A 20,468-nucleotide genomic window follows, 5' to 3' on the forward strand; every position below is an offset into this window, starting at 1 on the left:
GATTGTAAGTGTCGGAGCCTTGAGTCCACGTATACTTGCATATTCTTTGTTAGCACTTTTACTCATAGTTTGAGTAGTGTACCTCTATGGAGCAAGTATACAATTTTATTTTTCTTTATTTTACACTATTTTTGTTAAAAATAGCTTTTCCTTGTTGTTTTTATAAAAGTTCTTGGTTTTTTCTAGTGTTTATAATAGAAGATTTTCGATAGAACACTAGTCATGTGATTTTTGTTCCAAAATGGGTAATGGATTCAACATAGACCAACCACTAGAAAAACTCAATCGAGGGGCAGTTTGAGATCAGTTTTACTTATTAAGGGTCGCCTATATCACCGTGCTATTTGCACGGGTCAGGACATTCCATGTCTTGTTCAGTAAATCCCCCAACTCGTATAACTAAAGCTCTATCTGTCTAGATTGGGTTTACCTTGGCGATATGAAAGTTGCCTAGGACAATCTGTTGTGGTATGTTTTTAATCACTGCTTTTGTACGAGTTCTTTGTGTTTATCTTTACATAATTTTCAAAAACTTGAGGATATAAAAATTTAAAATCTTACATCCCAGAGTAACCAAAATAATACAGGATAAACGTACGATTTTATCTTCTTGCAAAAACCCTCTATTTTGTTAGAGATACCTTTTAAGTAAAAAAAAATCACCCTATTCAAAATGTGCATTGATGCTTACAGAAAGTTGCTGATGGACATTATGCTGCAGCGGTAAAAGTGTTGTCATTATCAGGGGTTGCTTCTAATTCTACAGAGACTATACAAGCATTAGAGGAGAAACACCCAACACGACATCCACCTGTGAGACCTTTTGTTCCTTCTGCTGAGGCCTTTTTACTGGTAGAGAGAGACACCTTGTTGTCATGCATTAGGTCATTTCCAAAAGGTACATCTTGTGGTCGTGATGGTCTCCGAGTTCAGCATTTGTTGGATACCATGAGTGGTGCTGCGGCAGCCATATCATCTGATTTGCTTGATGCTTTGACCCCTGTGGTTAATCTTTGGTTACAGGGACGATGTCCACAGCCGTTAGCGGAATTCATAGCGAGTGATCCGCTTACTCCACTTCTTAGGCCAGAAAATAGTATTCGTCTTATAGCTGTGGGCATGGTTTTGCACCGTTTGGTCTCCAAGATTGCAATGAAAGGAATTTTCAAAGATGTGGTAGGGTACTTACAGGATTTTCAATATGGGGTTGGTGTTTCTGGTGGAGCGGAAGCGATTTTGCACGCTATCAACCGTATAGTTTATACTAATAGTGACAGTACCTCTCTTTCGATGCTACTAGTAGATTTTCAAAATGCTTTCAACATGGTTGATCGGACTACCATGTTAAGAGAGGTTCCTATCCATTGCCCAGCTATTGCCCCTTGGGTCGAGTACGTGTATTGTCAACCTACACGGTTATATTTGGGGGACGGCTATATATGGTCTACTACTGGGGTCCAACAAGGTGATCCTTTGGGTCCCCTTCTCTTTGCACTAGTGTTACATCCCTTGATTCTATGGATCCAGTCTAGGTGTCAGTTATTACTACAGGCTTGGTACCTAGATGATGGGACTATGATCGGAGATACAGAACAGGTGGCGACAGCTTTGGGTATGATTCAGGAAGAAGGACCTTCTTACGGGTTGGTTCTTAATGTGGCTAAAATTGAGCTATTTTGGCCATCACCAGATCCACGTCGCTCCGCTCCTGGTCTCTTTCCTTCAGATTTGTCTCGTCCTCAGCAGGGGGTCAAGTTGTTTGGAGGTGCGGTCAGTACTGATTCATCCTTTGTCATGGGCCTTGTTCGCAAGCGTATTGAAAAGGCTATGAGTTTGATGGACCGTTTAGCCCTTTTGGAAGATCCACAGTGTGAGTTAGCACTCTTACGAGCTTATGTTGGGCTCTCTAAGTTGGTCTTTGCGATTCGTACTTGTCCACCAGATCTTTTCAGAGAGGCAGCTAAGACTTTTGATCGACATCTCTGCAGTGTTCTCCAGGGTATTGTGGTTTCTGATGGTCCTGGCTTCGGTGATTTGCAGTGGCGTCTATCGACACTCCCATTACGTCTGGGTGGGTTAGGTATTTATTGTGGCACTGATGTCTCTACTTTTGCTTTTGTGGCCTCCCGTTGTCAGACTTCTGAGCTTCAGAACCACATTCTTAGGAGTTGTGGCGCAGTGCCTTTGGATGAGATTCTTGATGTTGCTAGCAGTGCATTGAGTCTCTCTTTACCCAATTTTGACGTTAACTCTCTGGCTGTGAATGCTACCGTCCCCTCAAAACCACAAAAAGTTTTGGCGGAAGCGTTCTACAGTAAGATGGTTGCTAGTCTTGAGAGGGAGTTTGTGTTATCTACTCGTCAGAAAGCAGTTATTGGATGCTTGCAGTCAAAACATGCAAAAGATTTTCTCGGCTATTCGATGGAGGGACACGGGCCGGTATGTCGCCGGTGGAGTATCGTTCTATTCTTCGGTATCGTCTCATGATTCCTTTGTACTCTGATGGTGGTCTATGCCCTGTTTGCAAAAAGAGTAGACTAGATGCTTTCGGGGACCATGCAACACATTGTAGGTATTTCCCAGGTTTCAAATACCGACATGATCATGTCAGAGATATTTTATGTAATGCATTTTGGAGGGCTGGGGTACAAGTGAAGAAGGAAGCCCCTGTTAATTTTCTCACTGATCCGAATGAGGGAAGATCGACACTTCGGCCTGCGGATGTATTGGTCTACAGTTGGTCTGAGGGGAGGCATGTGTGTGTTGATGTAACTAGAGCCTCTCCGTTGGTAGGGCTTGGGAATGGAGTCTTTGAGGTGGGAGAAGCAGCTAATAGAGCAGCGGCAGGAAAAATTGAGAAACACGAGGAGGCGTGTAGAGCTAACAAGCATTGTTTCATTCCTTTCAGTTTTGACACTTTTGGTTTCTTGGCCCAATAGTCTGTTGAGCTCCTTAAGAGATTGCAGAAAGTTATGGACTGCAACGTAATGACAGCTGGTTCCAACGAGTTTGTATTTAGGAGAATAGTATTTGCCATTCAGAAAGGACTTGCGGTAGCTTTGTTGTTTGCACCTAATTATTGTCCTAATTATTTGTAAAACTCATTATTTTTATCAATAAAATTTCCACTTTAAAAAAAAAAAAATGAGGAGGAGTCGACTTCTAGAATTAAACAAATGGTGTAACCCAAAGTGAAACCATGATCTGTTTAATTCTATCTTGTACCTCTCTATTATTGTCTCGAGAATCTGACGTTAAAAGAATCATTTTGTATAAATATTTCAAATATTGTCCCCCTCTTTTCTAAAAAGTCTACAAAATTTTCAATTGCCAAAAATTTCAAAAACTTATTTTCTCCCCCCCCCCCCCTTCGTTCTACAAACCTTCAAAATGTCTAAAGACAGTTCTTCTCTACTGAGCAAGGCTCAATGGAGACGTGTACCCTTTGATTATGAAGTTTTTGCATCTCTTCCGATTGATATTAAACATGATATCTGGAACATAATTCACACCATCACACCTGGTGTAGGAAAAAGTTCCTACACACGCAGACGGCGTGCAGTCAGGGAGAACTGGTGTTTGAGATGTCAAACACAAGACTACCCTGGGCTTCAACCGATAAGCGAAGGCTTAATATTTATAGTCTACATATGTCTTACACCAAAACACAGAGCCCAGCTTCATAGAGTAATCAAACCATCTAGTTGGGATTGACTCGAGTCTTGGGGATCTGACTAAAAATGACCCACATTTTTATAGTTTTTCAAAATATAATACAAAAAAAATTAATTAGTCTTTAATTTCACGTTTGTATATTTTTTCCCCCATCCGTTCCCTTTCATCTCGTAACACTCTTTTTGATTCATTCCACTATTCGTGTGCTTTGTTTTAAAGTTAGCATACTATATTTTTTAGAGTTCATTTGTGTATACAGATTATGTCATCTTCACGGTTCAAGGCATTCATCTATCATCTTGTGTGTCATATAACTCTTGATCAAAGCATGTGATATACCGTTGGATATGATTTTTTGCATTGATCGTTTAGACAGTTCGTTTGTCCAAATCGAACCGGTAACGAAGCGGGGATTTGTATTTTACGTGTTATGAGAAGGAACATGACCTTTTCGGTATTTCCGTATTTCATATGGGCTTGGGCCAAAATTTTCAAACCTTAAAAACCCAACGACCAACGGTCGTACACTGGTTTAAATTCCGACCATGCGACCACCCGATGTACTGTCTCCTTCACAAAAAACCCTAGCTCACAAAATCAAATAAACCTTACACGCGCCCGCGCCACACCAACCCGCGCCGCGCCTCCTTCTTCACCAATTCCAAAAAAATTCCTACTGCTACTAGAAAACATTCCCCCCACCTCATATCCACTATTAATTTAACCAAACCATCCTCCCATGGCTGCCAATCGAAAGATTGTACCCGAAATGGATTTTTCTAATCTATTTGATTAGGGTTTTTTTTTATGTTTTCTTCAAGGGACAGATCCTTAGAAGTGGTTGGAGGCCACTTTTGCTAAAACCCTCTGCTCATTACTCTTTTTCTCTTGTTCAAGCTTTCTATCGTGGCTTAGCTCGGATTAACGAAGGCTTGGTTACCATTTCATTTGGAGGTGGCTCTCATGTGTTCACTAGGTAAGTAATTGGGTCGGTTTTGGGTATCGAAGCGTGACATGAGGTACCCGAGAGTCAGCAGTTCCATGGCACAATGTTCGATTTGATTCATGCGACTGTGTTAGAGGGCGAGTACATCACTAGTTCCACCTGCGTGAGGCAGAATTCTTTGAGGAAGAACCAGTTGGTAGTGGCAACTTGGATTGCGCACAACCTTGTGGGGATGACGAAACCTTCGGATTTAAGTAAGTCGATCCTTCACATTATTTGGATTTTATAAACCCAGAACAACGGGTTCTGTATTAGTTCTTTCCTGTGGGACTAGCTTTCTCAGTCTAGACAGAGTACTGCTCCCCTTCATACCCTTGTAACTAAGCTCATGCTTAGTTGAGGAGCAGCAATCCTGAGTGACTTTGTGGCAATGAAGTCTGCTACATTCACTCATGTTTACCTTCATTGCATTTAACACGACTGGTCCCCAAAGGCTGTAGAAGAGATCAAGCACTATCTCGACGATGATGCCGCTCCACCTCCACCTCCAGTGGACTACTTTACTTCAGGAGCTCTGTCTCAGTTCACACGACCCATAGATGCTTTGCAATTCATGCATGAGGTTCAACATCAACTACATCAACATTTAAGTACAATTCAGCAAGAGCAGCGCAACTTTCAGGTCTGCACTCTCCAGATGCTTCAGGAGCTGTGAGATGAGATTGTTCCACAGGTTCCTACGCCTGAGAGAGCTCAACGAGAGGGAAGAGACAGGAGTAGCTCGACGTCGTTAGTTACCCCGTGCGGATTCTGACTAGGTAACTCCCTAATGTCTGCATAGTTATATGTAATTTGTTTTAGTTTTATTATATGTCTTTACTTTCTGTACTTCTAGTTTTTATTAGTATCATCTGTTATGTATGCCTGTGCGTTTGTGGAATGTATAAGGATTTGTGGTATATGAGCAGAAGGACATACAAATACATCATGCTCAAATTTTCTTATTTTCCACATTATGCATGTTTTTAGAAATAAAATTAAAAAAAAAATCATTTTAGAATAATTATGTTTTTCACCTTTTAGATAAACCATGTATTTCATGTTCTATATCTATCAACCCATGCTCCAAACTTGTTTGGGGGTGGTATATTTTCATAACGAAGAACAGAGTACATATTACTGCCATTTTTGCTCATGTTCCTATGGTAATCTCTTTCATTTTCTTCATACTTTGAAGACAAAACATATCTGTTTGGGGGTGGTATAGTAACATTCTGTAAAAACTAGGCATTTATTCTAATATTAGATATATTAAATATATTTCTTTCCTTCTTAAAATATTTCAAAAAGACCAAAAATATTTTTCTGTTAGTACTAAAAGTCTGCTTGTTTTCCTTTTTCTATGATGAATAAATGGTTTAGAAGTCTCATTATAACAATAGAGTAAAGATTTGTTCTTCGAACTCAGACTAATATACATACAATATTTTCTGCATCTTTTCATGAATGGCATGCATTTGATTGTATATAGCAGTGAGTTAGAACAGTTAAGTTCCGTATCCTATGAGAATCTAGCCAAAAGCCTCATCTTAATGAATATTGAGTGATGACACAAAGGATGTCCGGAGAGCAGGATAACACGTCCACTTGCTTGATCACCACCCCATATCCTAGGAGAGAATTTAGGCCCTTTTTGGATCGATATGGCCAAATAAACGTTAAAAACCCAAAAAGATAGTTTTTCCTCTAGTTACCCCTCTTGAGCTTTCACCAATTTCTAAAAAAACTTTTTATTTCTCCGCCATCAATCCCTGAACAATTACTACACACAATAAAAAGCGTACATAGCTAACGAGTTGAGAATTGGATGAACATTAAATAGAAAAGAGAAGGCCTTATACAAAAACAGAATAGTTAGAAGCTCCGAAAAGAAAAAAATGATTTAAAAATCGAAATCCCCCAAAAGTTCAAAATCTAAAGGAGTCGATTTCAAAAGAAATAAAAGCAAAGTTAGAACTCCCAAAAATCAAAATCCTATGGAATCACAAAGCCAAAGGGCTAAATAATGAATCACAAATTCGGAAGCAAAAGAACAAAACGAAGTTCTTCTCTAGTTACAAATATTATGAAGACCTAATTTCTCAACTTATTAGAGTTTGTTTTCCCTTCCTTTTATTTCTAAATCAGTACCTTAGCCCCATAATTCTTAATAAAAGACCTCTAGCTCAAGTAGGAATAGGATGGTGTGATAGTAAGTGGATATTATGATCAATCAACCCCGGTTTCTTTGGACGTCATTTGAGTATGTGAGAAATATAAGTGCCCTCTGCACTTGAGAAAACAAAACCTGAGTGCATATATCAGAGAGTTGTGATTGCAACACACCCCTGTGAGAACCCAACTTAAGGACGCTCCCCAAAAGTTTCGAAAACGACTCTGCTTTTGCATTTCACTGCTCATGTTTTGCATGTTTATATTTAGATGATTAAATATATTATTCTGAGTTCAAAGGATCTTTTCTTTATTCCCCTGCTAACGAGATGTATAAACCTCTGAGAATAAACAAGGAAACAAGACCCTTTGTACTAAATAGAGGAAGTTTGTGAGTACCTTCTATGGAAATCTCTCACGAGTCTTAAGCTTGTCCAGTAGGGAATTCCTAGTGGTTTAAGGCCTTGTCGCATATGGTCAATGCAATTGCACTCCGCGAAACGAGAATAGTATAATAAATCACACATTTGTGATCTTAGTTTTTCTCTCATCTTTGCTTGAGGACAAGCAAAATGTTGTTTGGGGGAAGTTGATCAGTCCCCAAATGTGTGTTTTATTACCTTTACAATGCTTCAATTATGCCCTTTTTATGCTTAATGAACAAACAACTTATAGCTTTTGCTAGGGATGTCCAAACGGGTACCCAACCCGGCCCGAACCTGACTTTTCAGGTTTCGAACGGGTATCGAGTTACCTAAATCCGAACCGGTTTTCAGCAAGTCGGGTTCGTAGTCGGGTATTTTGTTGAGAAGTTTGACCAAACCGTACCCTAACCCTATATTTTGGGTACCCATCAGGCTCTGGTTCGGGTTTCAGGTAGGATAAAACCCGGTATAAATGAAGAAAGAAGACAATAAGAAATTTTATTTGAAATATATATCTACATTTTATTCCTTCTTCGGCTATCCACCAATCTTTCAAACAAAATAAAACTTCTAATAAACTTGGAAGTAATTATCACCTATATTCGGACATAATTATTTGCTATGATTTAAAAATAGATGGACTCGGAATGAACTATAGACACATGATCACGTGCAATTATTGAAAAAATGGGAAATCCCGACATAATTTTTTTTATAATCCAATATATTAAATAATTCATCATTATAAACATGAATGAGATCATAATCCAAATATTTATCTAACTTATTCTTTTATATGAGATTAGTAGTATGCAATTGAAACCGGATTTGGGGTTCGATTTCTGTCCGGGTTCAGTTTCTGGTTTTTTAGCCCTTTTAACGGGTTTAGGGCTAAATTATCGAGTCTGTCCGGGTTTAGAGAGTGTGACCAAACCCTACCCTATGTATTTTGGTTTGGGTTCGAGTTCGGGTTTTGTCGGGTTCGAACAGGGTTCGGTGCGGGTATTTTGTTCGGGTTTTGGGCGGGTTTCGGGCAAGATGGACATCCCTAGCTTTTGTTACCTTTTGTAGGATACATGTCATTTAGGACGTATATTCCTAATACGTGCATTTTAGCATAAAAAAGGATTGATATTGACGCTGCTTGGGAAGATTCTAGCTTAGGAGCAAAATTGTCGAAAAGTCAAAGTCAAATGTCAAAGTCAACTCTCAAAGACTCAGGACTAAAAACTGAAGAACCAAGGACTCAGGACTAAAAGCTATGGACTCAAGGACTTAAAGCCAAAATCAAGAAATTTAATTGTTTCTAGAAGGGGCAAATATGTAATTGGTGTCCTATATAAACTAAAGTGGTGGACAAAGAATATTATTCTAGAGCTAATCTTTGGTCATTAGGAGTAGATAATATGTTTTAATTTAATAGTGTAATTTGTTATTTACTTGTTTTCTATTTTTATGTTCTTCAAGCTTTAGTGATTAAACCAAGTTCTTATTATCTTCAATACTAGTTTTCATCTTCTCTTCAATACAAGTTTTCATTACTTATCTCATCTTTGATTCAATCCCAGAACACTAGTCATACTTATTTGACAAGTTCAAATGAGTATAACTTTGTGAGCAAGATATCCATCCAAACTAATACATGTTTTTCTATTAAATCCATAGTGTATTTAAGCTTCCAACTATTCTAGATAAAAAACTAGTGTTTCCACCATTAAAACTTAAGAACAAGAGTACGAAAGACTAGAAAATAGTAGAGAGAGATTTTTCCCACCATTAAACCATTCCTCGAAACAAATGATTTAAGATGAACAACACAACCCCCATCACCACTATTCTCACAATGTCACCAACCGACGTCACCTTCTCCTCAAGTAGCGTGTAAGCATGGCTTGAGAGGTAAATTCTAAGCCTCCTTGAAGCCCAAGTAAGAGGATTCCTTGTGTGTTCAAGCATACTTACGTGATTGTTTGAAATTTAATTTTCGCACTGCATTTTATATTCAGGCATAAGGTTGGACCCGAGCCACATAACAACTATTGGGAAGTCATTCCCCAATGTACGTAAATTGGACGTTGCTTGATTCTTGAAGCCCTAGACAAAAAAAAAAAATGAATTAAAATCAATCAACTAGAGCCCAAAGTAGTCATGATCCTCTAGAGAAGGACAAAAATATAGCCACGAGGATTTAGAATAATCATTTACCAGATTCTGGTGGACCAACTACCTTTCTCACTCCATCTCCAAGATTTATTGTGAGTGAGATTCTTGGTAGCACACCACTTGTTGAAGTGGCTGCCTACTCTTCTGAGACGTGTAGCAGAGCCATCCTAGTCTCGCGCCCAATTGTTCCCTTGAATAGGGCATATTAAATTATAGACCAAAGCAAAATTTTCAAAACTCCATACTTGCAAAAAAAAAATTTGATTGCTTGACCATATATTGCACCATTTGCATATGTTAGGATAGTTTTGGGGTCTTGGTAAAAGTGCATGTTACTGCGTTCAGGCACTATTGGTGTTAGCAAGAATAAAACTTACTCATGTAGGAGAGCACGTCATCCTAGACAATCTCTTGTTTCTAGTCCTCCATCCACTAAGATGGTAGATGAAGTAGTGCAAGCTGAAGAGCCTCTCTCCAACTTCTACACACCATTGCAAGATGGGCCCCCATCTTGTATATGACTCACACTGCTCACGAGCGATTTTTGCATTCCACCAAACGTGTTCAATCTTCTACCCATCTTCCATGGGTTAAAACACGAGTTACCGTACGAGCATCTACGCCGGATACATGAAGTATGTAATACTTTTCACCATCTGGGCATCACCGACGATCAGGTTAAGCTACAAGTGTTTCCTTTCACTCTAGCTGGTAAGAGTCACGCTTGGCTTTATTTGCAGAAGGCCTATTCTTTCGATACATGGAAAAAGGTTGTGTTCTCCTTCATGAAGAAGTACTTTCCGCCGAAGAAAATAGAAGAGATAAGAAGCAAGATACAGTTCTTCAGACAAAGTTTGAGTGAGACATTTTTTGAAGCATGGGGATAGATTCTCTGACATACACCTTTCATGTCCTCACCATAAACTAGAAAAACCCACCCTTGTCCAATGTTTCTTCGAAGATCTTCTCCCATAACCCAAAGTAACCCTCGACATCATGAGTAATATAATGGTAATTTTTTGGATAAAGGTGTGATAACTGATAAAATATAGTTTAACCTATGAATAAGTAACGAGACTCAAACACAAGTAAAACTAAAACTGGACTTTACGTGTGATGTTTATCAAAGTTTTCTACTCTTGATGCTATCGCAATAGAGTTGGAGTAGAAAATTCGTTCCACTCCTAGTTCTTTAGAATTAACGTTTTCTAAGATTATCGGTCCTACCAAAGTCAATGAGAGTATGATGGAAATTATACTACGATGTCAATTCAAATACTAAACAAGATACGAATAACTCAACTATGAAATGCTAAATTGATACTAGATAAAGAATTAGGGGGGGTTGATTCCCCCTTAACTCGACTTAATTAACTAGCGAAGATTCGTTGTAATACGAATAGCAATACTTTTGCATAGTAATTGGGTGTTCCTAATCCCTAATTGTTCATGATAATCTCTACCAACTAACAACTAGCATGTGAAGCAATCAAACCCATTCTTATGGTGAACTAATTACTTTCTAGATTGGAATGGAAAATTACGACTATTCTATGCTAACAACAATCAAGCTTTTATCAAGGCTTCCTCAAACCCCTCTAATGGAGGTTTAGCCTATAGTCATTACACTATCATTTCCAATTGAATTTAAACAAGACATAATATTAAAGATTGTAAATTTACTTATTTGATCTAATCAATAATAATCTAATGATTCCAAATGAACTAAAACAAGATTAAGAACTAATTTAGAACTATGATTATGATTTAACTAATTATGAAATGAAGACAAACTAATTTATGAATTTAACAATACTAAAACTAAATAAGAATTTAATCAATAAACTAAATCGGAATTAAAAACTAATACTTTATTATAAAACTAAATATGATTCTAAAATAATAATCTACTTGTTCTAACACTAATTAATTGAAATGTAAAATTAGATCTAAAACAAGATATAAAATGGAGAGAAAACTAGATCTAGAATTATTCTCCAATGGCTCCCTACAACCTACTTGTTTAAGAGTTCAGTCTTGTCTGTTGAAATGGAGGAGACAAGATCCACATTTTCGTGCATGGGCTGAGGAGCCATGTTTTGGGCCGGAAAATCGAGCCCAAAACCCAATTTCTTCAGTCCATAGAGGCCTTTTTAGCTGGATTTTTCTTCAATAGTCTTTTCATCTAGTTTTGCTCCTCTGATTGGGTCAAGATTTAGACCATTGGAAAGCTCTTTCCGAGCTGGTCGTTTTGACATAAGGTAGGCCCAATTCGGAGGTCTGTGTCCAAAGATACGGTCTTCGAAAGTTTTACTGACTTTTGTGCGTTGTTTATGCCCGCATTGACTTTGACTTTTCAGCCTTAACCGAGCTTTAAAAAGGCTTTTTTTCCTTGAATCTTGGCCTTTAATCACAAAACTTCTTAGCAACCAACCCTTGCTCCTTTATCTTGCAAAAGTGACACATTTATGCACATAATTGACTCCAATGCCTGAAATACATAAAAGTACGTAATCAGCATTAACTCTTATTTATTACTCGCATAATTGGTCTAAAAGTATTATTGTTAAGGGGTTAAAACTACAGTTTTGGACTCTTATCAAACTACCCCCAAACAGCATTTTGCTTGTCCTCAAGCAAGTATGAGAAATTAGAATAAGTGACCAAAAATGGAGTTCTAATTACTCTCGTTTCACCGAGTGCGATTGTATTGACCATATGCAACAAGGCCTTAAACCACTAGGAATTCCCTAGTGGACGAGTTATAGCCTCATGAGAGTTTTCTAGTGAAGGTACTCACAAACTTCATCTATACTACAACGACTAAGAAATAAAACTATTGTTTCCTTATTTATGCTCCCAATTATTTATATATCTCACTAGAAATGAATACAGAATAATCAAGTCAAAACCTAAGCTAATATATGCATAATAATCAATTATCTACGAATAAACATATATACAATGAGTAATACTATGAAATGCATTAGCATGTCTGTTTCTGAAAACTTGGAATAGCGTCCTTAAGTAGGTCCTCACATAAATGTCAAAACAAAGATACTCTGATTTTTCCACTCAAGTTTCACTACTCCAGTGTGCAGTGGGCATACTTTACCTTATAAACTCAATGACACACAAGGAAGCCGAAGTCGATCAAACACATCTGCCACTTACTATCACACTAACCTATTCCTAATTGAGCTAAAGGTCTTTATTAGGTGTTGCGGGGATTAGGAGATGGTTTAAGAAGGAAGGAAATAGATATTCAAAAAGGACAAGTCTGAGTTAATAGGGTGTTCATATTATGTAACTAGAGAAACCCTTGTTCTTTTGCTTCTACACTTTGTTTCCATCCTTAGCTTTTTTATTTTGGATTTTTGACTCCTTTATTTTATTTTTTTAGAGTTTTATTTTGTTTCTATTTTTATTTTTATTTTCTTTTCTTTAGATGGAGACTTCTTTTCTTTTTCTTTTCTGAAGCAACTAACTAATTTTTGTTTACACAGGTTTTTCTATTCTTTTTTCTTCACTCATCCTATTCTCAGACTCATTCTATAATGGATTTGTAGAATAAGTAATTTAGCCTAGATTTTAAAAACTTATTGCTAAACAGTCATAGATACTCATGTAATATATTTATAGATAGATGCAAAGATTATTACCTACATATTAACCTAAGTTTCTAAAAACTATTCTCATGCAAAAGCTACATGAGACTTCTAGATTATTGAGAGCATAGAGAAAGAAAACAATACCAATATTCCTAAGTGTATACGCAACTTTATATGATTTCCACCCGTTATAGGGTTAATAAGAATCAAATTGCTTGGGACATAAGCAGACACTAACTGAAACTAAGAACTTACCTTATCTACTGCTTAATCGTCATCCTCCTCATCTTCCTCTCCAAAGAGATGAGGTTCCTTCGCATCCTGCCATGCCATGATAACTTGCCAAGCCTGCCGCCGGGTGTCATCAACTCGTGCTAACCTGTCGAGTGTTACTATGTCTGATGGGGTGTAAGGGACAACCAAATGAGGCTGCACCTGCCATCCAGGCCAAGTCATAACTCATAATGAACGAACCACCCAATTGGTGGGTATCATAACTTCAACCCTTTTCCAATCCGTGAACTGGGTACAGAATACAAGTAAACAACCACGCATGATGCGGCAAAACAAAACAGGCATAAGAAGATACTTATGCCTTATGCTTTGGGCTCTCTTAAGACTAGCCACTAATACTCAGGGAATGTCATATCGGTGACGCCCCTCAGCTAAAGCAAGGAAAACGTCACCAGCAGTACTATTTGCATAAGTAAACTGCCACTCCCCTAAGATATTCATCAGGATGAATAACATGGTAGTGCCTACATTCAGGGACAAGCTACCAAGGGCTATCTTATAACGCCTTTGGTCCATTATACGAAACACCTCTCCCCCATAATATTCATGGAAATATGTATAGTCATAGAGGTATGCATTATCGGTCATATATCCCCACGTGTGCATAAGATCAGGCAAGGGCAATCCCGAAACTAATGCTACCAAAGACTTACTGAAATCTAATGGCGTGTCATCAATTATGATGAAGAATTTTTGTTCTCCATCTTGGTTACAATAGAAATTAACATGGTCGTAGAAATAAATAGTAAGATAAGGTGAATACGAGTCGTTATCACTTACCAGTAGATGCTGCCATCCTAACTGCAAGATTCTATCGCGGAACCAACCTCCATTAGTCTCGCTTCCCAACAAGTCTTCGAAAGATTGTTCTGGTATGACTGTAGGAGATGTCATCACAAAACTACTCTCTGGAACAGCTGCAAACAATCCTGGAACGATCCACAAAAAATTGGAATTTTTCGTGCCTACGGATATAAGAGCGCGGGGTGCGCTCAACTTATGCCTGGGTAGGGCGGGGGTCACGCTCAGGGGAAGTTCTCTTTACAGTGTTTTGGGTGCAGGTAGCGCTCAACTGAGGCGTAGGCACGCTCCGAGCTGCTTGAGTGCTTAAGTGAAGAAGAAAAATAAGGAAAAATTGGGAGTGAAAGGTGAGAGATGAAAGTGAAAGATGTGAGTTTTGTGCGGAGAATGAATGAAGTTTATATAAGTTTTGAGTTTCCAAAATGAATCGGGAAGTTGCAAAAAAGCTTTAAGGCAATTGCCGGAAACAAAACATTTCCCAAACCGAAAACGGAAACAACCCATATTTTTTATTCTAAAACAAACCTAATATCTTTTAGATTGAATTTAGAATAGTAACTTCTAAACTCTTTTAGATTTCATCCTACCACCATATCTACTCATAGCCTACCAATATCGGCAATATTCTCAACAATCACTCCAAAACAACTTCTAAAATTGAGGATCATATAAAAATCATGCTAGAATAAATAATACCACCCCCAAACAATTCGAGAAGGTGGGATTAACAATAAAATCAATGCACAATTTGAAAAGAACCAAATTAAATTCAAATTCAAATTCAAATACAATTAACTACTGAATTCAAATTTAACTACGGAATTCAAAAATTAACATCAGAACTAATAAAAACAAATGAAAAAAATAACATCAACTCATAAGATCCCTAAACCACGCGCTGCTGGTAGAGGATGGAATGTGAAAAGGAACTCTCGCGATCTGTTTTGGTTTGAAGGAAGGGGACGCACGTGCGTGGCACGTGCATGCGACATTTGGGCCCAAGCCCAATTCGATTTTCGAAATTTGTCGATTTTTCGCACAACTTCAACCTAAAATTGCCGCTTCGTTACAAGTCCGATTTTTGCGAATGAGATATGGAAACGATCAAGAGAGAATTTCCAATTCAATGATCCATAAAATACTCTATTCCAACTATGGGTGACATATAAGAAAATGGAAAATGCCTCGAAGTGTGTGCGTGACGTAAGTTATGCGAATGAATAAAATCTAAATTCATAGAAAATGTCAACCCGAATCGGAATACGATTAAATCGATTAAGCAACACAATTGGAAAGTTGAACAATCAAGGCCGGAAAAACCAACACCCCACCCCCAAACAAATTTTTGGCAACGAAGTTTGAAAATTAGTCAGATTCCCGAGACTTCCTAGATTATTATTTTTATGGTTTTGATATATATATATTTACTTTTTATGAATAAGATTTAATATAAGAAAAACGAAAAGCAAATAAGACATAAATCACACCATAGAGGAACATGACTCAAAAACCGAGAAAACATGCAAGAGTGGAAAACGTGAATTATGTTAAATGTGGACTTAGAATCTGGTACTTACAGCCACACACTCCATAGGGAGGGTCCGGTTACCTGAATGGTGCACTTACCAATATATGGAAGTGAAAGGAAGTACACCAAATAACAAAATGAGTCTTTTATAGTCAGATACTCAAGACTATATTTAAAGCATATGTATATACTTAACATACAGTTTACCATATATCAACAACCAAAATAGTTGTAGATTGTTCCATAACTAATTACCATGGAATGCACCTCCAAACAGAATCAAGCTCCAAGATTTTCTACGACGCAACTTAGTGAAAGGAAAGCGAAGTCTGATAGATCTAGAATGTCACCGAGCATGCACGTTCTTTTTCATCTTTGAATGAGAGGGTGTCCAAATGAATGATCGTGAGAAAATGGATGTTTGTGGAAGATATGTTGGATATGGATAAGTTTTATAAATAAGGAATGGAAGAAATGAGAATATGGGTTTAGCACAAAACTCATTGATGGTGTAGGTAGGAACTGTCTCAATTCGGAAAATGAAGGTGTCAAGTGCCTTTCCCTTTTGAATTATTTCCGTATTAGGAGGATTTAAAAAATCATTAAGCACAGAAGAAGCAAGAGGGTCAAGCGCAAACTCAAGGTTCCGTTGAAATGGTGGAGGGCGGGGAACATTGATGGAAGGTGAATTAGTAACAGGATGATATGAGGTAGGTAACTGGCGCTCACCTAATGCTCTTAGTTCTATATCATCAGAATCTTTTAAATATGCAAGACATTCCTCAATGGGTGGGTTAGAAGAATCACTGGGATAGAGGGTGAAAAATTCTTCTTCTGTCATGGCGTCGAGGGACGAATGGATGTTAATAAGTGGGGACTCGCGAGGTGGCAAAGAAGAGTTGCAAAAGAGTTGAAGGAAATGAATTGGTGCATCTGATTCTCCGGAAATGTGCTGTTAAAATACTCTTGAGCTAATCTCTCTATCATGCAAACTTCTCCATCGATATTCATATTAGAAAATTGTTTCATCATTTTAAAAACATTGACCTCAACAGAAAGATGGCCAAAAGACAAGGACATCGAACCATTGCGGCAGTTTATAAGCGCGTTGGCGGTAACCAAGAAGGGATGCCCTAAAATGATTGAAACAGAGTCGTTAGCGACTTCTGCATCTAGGATAACAAAATCAGCAGGATAGTAGAAATCCTAAACCTTAACAAGCACGTTTTCAACCACCCCCTTAGGATACTTAATAGACCGATCCGCTAATTGCAATGTCATTTTAGTAGGTTGCATCTATTGTAGACCTATTTGTGTGTATAGATAATGTGGGAGTAAGTTCACAGTCGCCCCCAAGTATAATAAAGCTGTGGTCATGTGGGAATCTCTTAAGGTGCATTGTACAGTAGGACGACCAGGGTCCTTATACTTAACGATTCCATTATGTTATGATAAAGTTGGAAACTGTTCAATTAGAAAGGCGTCTTTAGGAATATTTGTCTTACGCCTAGTAGTGCACAACTCTTTAAGAAACTTAGCGTGGTATGGTAACTTTTTAATCGCTTAAAAAAAAGGAAGGTTTATTGTTAGATTTTTTAAAACTTCCCTAATTTCATCGTAATTTGTATCCTTGTTCAACATAGCTAATTTATGGGGAAACGGTGGTTTCTCTCTATATTTAGCGTATGGATCAACTGGATGTCTAACCTTGGCTATCTATTTCTTAGGTTGTGGTTTAACTGGTACCTCTAGTACAATATCTGGTGTAGGGACCACTGGTACATGGGTAGGATCTTCAGTTTCTACGTCGGTATCTAGTACAATATCTGGTGTAGGGACCACTGGTGGAGTAACTATAGGCATAGTTACGTTGTTATTAACCACTCCCCCAGAATGGAGAGTGGAGATGGCATTTAGCTCACCTACGTTTGCATTTTCCGTACTAGTATTACTGTTTACCTCAAAGGTTGTGTTTGTTGTTTTAGGATTTGGTATCGCTTAACCTGGAAACACACCTTTGGGTTGTATTTTCTCTTGTGTTAACTACTGTATGGAAAGTTGGATGGCTTGTAATATCTATTGTTGGGTTTGCATAAAGGCGTCGAAACGATCCGGTTGTGGAAGAGTGTTAGCTATAGGTTGTGTGACAGGAACTATGTCACGTTGATTATTAATAGGTGGATTTTGATAGTTATTATTTACCGGAACAATACCTCTATTAGCATTATAATTATTATAATTACCCTGACCTTGTCCTTGCCTCGGTGGAGCTTGGTTGTAATTGTTTGTTGGCCTAACATTTTGGTTATTAAACCTTAGAGGTTGTTGATTATTTCGCCAACCGAAGTAAGGGTTTTGCCGCCAAGCTGCCTTATGTTCGCTATTAATGGAACAAATATTATCTTGTTGTGATTGTTGTTGTTCATATGCGAGAGGACAATAGGAGTCAGGATGCTTTGGACTCAAACAGAAATTACATGGATTGGAGTTGACATTCATGATGGAGATATGCTTTTGTTGAACAGAAATAGCCTCTACCTTTTTAGTGAGAGATTCGATTAAATTTTTTAGTTTAGGACCGGGTTTCATCTCAAACATATCGGTAGCCTTAACTGTTGTAGAAGAACTAGCAGAGCGGGAGATATCGTCACTACCCCCCCAGTTATTATTACGCTTTGTTTGATCTTCTAAGAATTTATAAGCCTCTGAGGCTCCCTTACTGAGGAAACTACCCCCATTCATTATGGCAAACACCTCTTTGTGGTGGTGTAACAGTCCCTTGAAAAAGGTACGAACTAACGTGTCTTTCGCGAGGTTATAGTGTGGACACTCTATAAGATGATCGGTGAAACGATTTCAAGCCTCTGAAAATGATTCATGAGGTTTCTATCAAAAGAAATGAATCTTGGAAAGCATTTCATCGGTCTTCAGTGGTGGGTAAAAATATTCCATAAATAGTTGAACAAGTTTGGCCCACGAGTCCATAGAATTAGGTGCTTGGGCAGTTAACCAAGACGCTGCCTTATCGGCTAAGGTAAAAGGAAACACCCTTAGTTTAATTTGTTCAACACCAACCGTAAGATGGTGGAATGTAGTAAGGACTTGGTCAATCCTACGCATGTGCTGATAAGGTTTTTCATGGTCTAACCCATGAAAAATGGGTAACAAATTAAATATATTTGGGGGGATTCAGAAATCCCCCACTGGGTCTGATAGAACGATGCAAGATTTTGAGCTATCGTCCAAGGCTTTGTAAAAGTCAGAGAGAGGAGACTCTCTTTCTTCAGCCATTATTTCAGGTGTGGTGTGTGGTATATTAGCTAGAGGTGTAGTGAGTGGTATACTAGAAAGGCGTGTTTATTGATGTTGTCGGTTGATTACGTTAGGCGTTTTTCTTCTTCCTGACCTTAATCTCATGTAAGGCTAAGACCAATCTTAACTAAACACGACAACACTCAAAAAAATCCTGATATGCTAGTATAAACCTCTAACAGAAGATGCGAGGTGTGGAAGAAAGAAGTACATAAATGCCTCCTTGCTTCGGTTATGAATAGCGTCTTGTATACAAGTGCTCAGTGTGTATAACGAGTTAGAAACACTAAATAACTTGAAGAAATGGAAATTTGAACTAACCTGTGGAAATCGGGTCGTTCGGTAGTAAGCGTGGTCGTGGCTTCGGGGCAACTCGAACTCGAACTCGAGCTTTCCGGCGGCTTCGAACTTTGTTTTAGGTAGGGTAGCGCTCAACCTTGGCTAATGTCCAATGTTTTAGGCACTACCAAGGGCACGGTCACACTTCGTGTATTCCTGCGAGGAAAAACTCAGTTCTGAAACCAACAACCACAGTTAGAATCAAACAAGGGTGGGTGGGTTTAATGGGACTTTTGGAAGACTAACAATACTAATGAAAACTATACTAAAGGGAACTAAGATGGCAGCGGCGCCTTTTGATAACTGATAAAATATAGTTTTGCCTACGAATAAGTAACGAGACTCAAACACAAGTAAAACTAAAACTGGACTTTACGTGTGATGTTTATCAAAGTTTTCTACTCTCGATGCTATCGCAATAGAGTTTGGAGTAGAGAATTCGTTCCACTCCTAGTTCATTAGAATTAACGTTTTCTAAGATTATCGGTCTTACCAAAGTCAATGAGAGTATGATGGAAATTATACTACGATGTCAATTCAAATACTAAACAAGATACGAATAACTCGACTACGAAATGTTAAATTGATACTAGATAAAGAATTAGGAGGGATTGATTCCACCTTAACTCGACTTAATTACCTAGTGAAGATTTGTCATAATCCGTATAACAATACTTTCGCATAGCAATTGGGTGTTCCTAATCCCTAATTGTTCATGGTAATCTCTACCAACTAACAACTAACATGTGAAGCAATCAAACTCATTCTCATGGTGAACTAATTACTTTCTAGATTGGAATGGAAAATTACGACTATTCTATGCTAACAACAATCAAACTTTCATCAAGGCTTCCTCAAATCCCTCTAATGGAGGTTTAGTCTAGAGTCATTAAACTATTATTTCCAATTGAATTTAAAAAAGACATAATATTAAAGATTGTAAATTTACTTATTTGATCTAATCAATAATAATCTAATAATTCCAAATGAACTAAAACAAGATTAATAACTAATTTAGAACTATGATTATGATTTAACTAATTATGAAATGAAGACAAACTAATTTATGAATTTAACAATAATAAAACTAAATAAGAATTTAATTAATAAACTAAATCGGAATTAAAAACTAATACTTTATTATAAAACTAAATATGATTCTA

This window comes from Coptis chinensis, chromosome 4 (genome assembly GCF_015680905.1).
Source record: "Coptis chinensis isolate HL-2020 chromosome 4, ASM1568090v1, whole genome shotgun sequence".
Taxonomy (NCBI): Eukaryota; Viridiplantae; Streptophyta; class Magnoliopsida; order Ranunculales; family Ranunculaceae; genus Coptis; species Coptis chinensis.